Consider the following 3,257-nt stretch of genomic DNA (forward strand, 5'->3'; position numbering starts at 1 on the left):
GCACACTAAAGAGGCCACACACACATTCAGTTGCCTAGTTTCCTCCATCACACACACATTCAGTTATGCATTTGAAAGAGCCGTATCTCAGTGTAGCCTACAGGGTATGTAAAAATGTCTTCTGTGTGTGTGTGTGTGTGTGTGTGAGCCACATGGACACTTAAGCACACTGCACACCGTCATCATAAGCTACACTAGGTTACTGTTGCAAAACAAGTGCAATGAACCCACTGTGATTTGAACCCAGTCATTAGGCCACACACACACACACACACACACACACACACACACACACACACACACACACACCACACACACAGACTCAGCAGGCAATCAGGAGGAAGACACACACCTCCACAGACTAACACTCACAGATACAACTGATACAATCAAACAAGGAACTCAATGAAGATTTTACATTTACAATCGGCCTTCCCTCTTCTGTACAAATTGTCTCTGACTCCGAGTCAAACTTCCTTTGCTTGTCTGTAATATACTGTGTGTGTGTGTGTGTGTGTGTTTGTGTGTGTGTGTGACCTACTGAGCTGGAGGCTGGGAGCAGCATTATGGGGCAAAGGTGCTCATGATTATCCTCAGAAGAACGCACACATACACACAAAAAAAAACAACAACAAATAAACAAACAAAAAGCAGCCAGGACCACGACAGAGACAACATCTGGCATGGGACACACTCCCAACCGACTTTCAGAGCAGTTTAAAAGCACAGATGCGGCTAACGCATAAAAACATATCCTGTTCAGAGCTCCAGGGCAATTAAACCCATGACCGCTGACTGACACACACACACACACACACACACACACAGTCCCCTTCCAGCATTCGATTGAGCTAATTGCCAAGTTGCCTTTGGTGACCATATGGAGTGCACACAGTGACATAAGGTTCACCTTTCCCCCAAGTGGCTTTCCATGGCCATAAATTACAGCAATGTTCCTCTGCTTTCATACACACACACACACACACCACACACACACACACACACACACACACACACACACACACACACAGACACACACACTTCATTTAATCAAGGACCAACATGAGTGAATAAGCCCTATAACCTACCCTTCTACACACTCAGGAAAGCTGCAACTTCAGAAGAGATCACTTTGAGGACTGGCACACACCTCCACACACGCACACACACACACACGCGCAAACACACACACGCAAACACACACACGCGGTCAAGTAAAAAGGGTTAAAAAAAGGGAGTTGAGTGGAATGGCATCTCTGTCTTGGAGACAGGCGTCACCAGGCTGTTCCAGGGATTTGCCGAGACGATGCCAGCCCTCTTCAGAGCAAGACGCTGGCAGAGATGGGGCTCAGATGTGAGTGAAGCGTTGGCAGACACACACACACACACACAACACACTCCCCCGGGAAGCCCACAGCCCTACTAATGAGCGGCGGGGCCTTTGTGTGTGTGGTGGAGCGGAGCGTGGCCCGTTATCCTCAAGTGCGCGCATGCACACACACACACACACACACACAGACTGAAGGCCCAGTGGGACTCAAAACTCACTGTGCAGTGTTCAGATGCCAGTCTGCAAACACATGCCAACTCCAACAGATCCACGCAGGCATCAAGAGGGCTACCTTCATAAAGAAAAAACTCTGTCTGTCTGGATTCCAATGAGTATCTGGCATATTCACCTATGACTACAAACTTCTTCATGATGGTGCCACTGTCAATGCCCACACACACACACACACACACACACACACACACCTCTTGTGATGCCATTATGCATTTCAGTCTGATACAATTCTATGTCAGCTGGTTCACTGCTTACACAACTAACCTTGAAGGCCTCCTGGTCCACACGGAACACCAAACAAATTCTACACTGTAAAATCAAGCAGACGCCTCTAGTTAGAGCAACTCAAGCTCAAAGTAGAGTCTCTAGGAAGTCAAGATGCCAAAGTAACCTAACTAGAGTCAGTATGAAGTCAAGAAGCTCAAAGTAACCTAACTAGAGTCAGTATGAAGTCAAGAAGCTCAAAGTCACCTAACTAGAGTCATTATGAAGTCAAGAAGCTCAAAGTCACCTAACTAGAGTCATTATGAAGTCAAGAAGCTCAAAGTAACCTAACTAGAGTCAGTATGAAGTCAAGAAGCTCAAAGTAACCTAACTAGAGTCTCTAGGAAGTCAAGAAGCTCAAAGGTCACCTAACTAGAGTCAGTATGAAGGTCAAGAAGCTCAAAGTAACCTAACTAGAGTCAAGAAGCTCAAAGTAACCTAACTAGAGTCCAGTATGAAGTCAAGAAGCTCAAAGTAACCTAACTAGTCTCTATGAAGTCAAGAAGCTCAAAGTCACCTAACTAGAGTCAGTATGAAGTCAAGAAGCTCAAAGTAACCTAACTAGAGTCAGTATGAAGTCAAGAAGCTCAAAGTAACCTAACTAGTCTCTATGAAGTCAAGAAGCTCAAGTCCCATACAGGTGGAGACTCATGGGAGAGGGCGTGGCCAGAGGCTGCAGTACTGCACAGAGAGGGCGTGGCCAGAGGCTGCAGTACTGCACAGAGAGGGCGTGGCCAGAGGCTGCAGTACTGCACAGAGAGGGCGTGGCCAGAGGCTGCAGTACTGCACAGAGGGGCTGTGGCCAGCTCCCATTCACCCCCAGGAGAGAGCCGGTCCTCTGGCTAATGGCATGGCCATGTTCTGGCCCTCCCTCCATACAGGATGGCACCAGCTATCTCTATTAGCATCTCTCAGCAAGGCTCTGTGTGAGTGGGTTAGAGAGAAAGAGAGAAAGAGAAAACATCCTCCTTTATTGCGTTTCCCGTCATTCCCACTCAGAAATGGCCCTCCCTAACCCCTGGAGTCGCCCAACTCAATAAGACAGGATATGCAGGGCTGAATATAATCCCACTGGTGTGTACGGGGCAGCAGAAATGATGAAATAAACCAGGGAGAGAGAGAGAGAGAGAGAGAGAGAGAGAGAGAGAGAGAGAGAGCTCTGTTCACTATAAGGGTGTTGTCTGCATGAAGGTTACTGGAGCAAAGACACTAAAACATCGTGAAGCATGCCACCATATTCAAAGCCAGATTAATGGAACTCCTAAAATAAAACCCAGCCAAGGGTTGTTCCACTTTTAAAGGGAGCGAAAGCACGTGCACGTGAGCGCCTGGAACGGGACCACAGCGGAGAGCGTCTGCAGCTCACCAACCAGGAATGTGGGCCAACATCCAAGACACCGCTATTTTAACAAGGAGAAATCTGTTATTA

Source organism: Clupea harengus, chromosome 19, assembly GCF_900700415.2.
Source record: "Clupea harengus chromosome 19, Ch_v2.0.2, whole genome shotgun sequence".
Lineage (NCBI taxonomy): Eukaryota > Metazoa > Chordata > Actinopteri > Clupeiformes > Clupeidae > Clupea > Clupea harengus.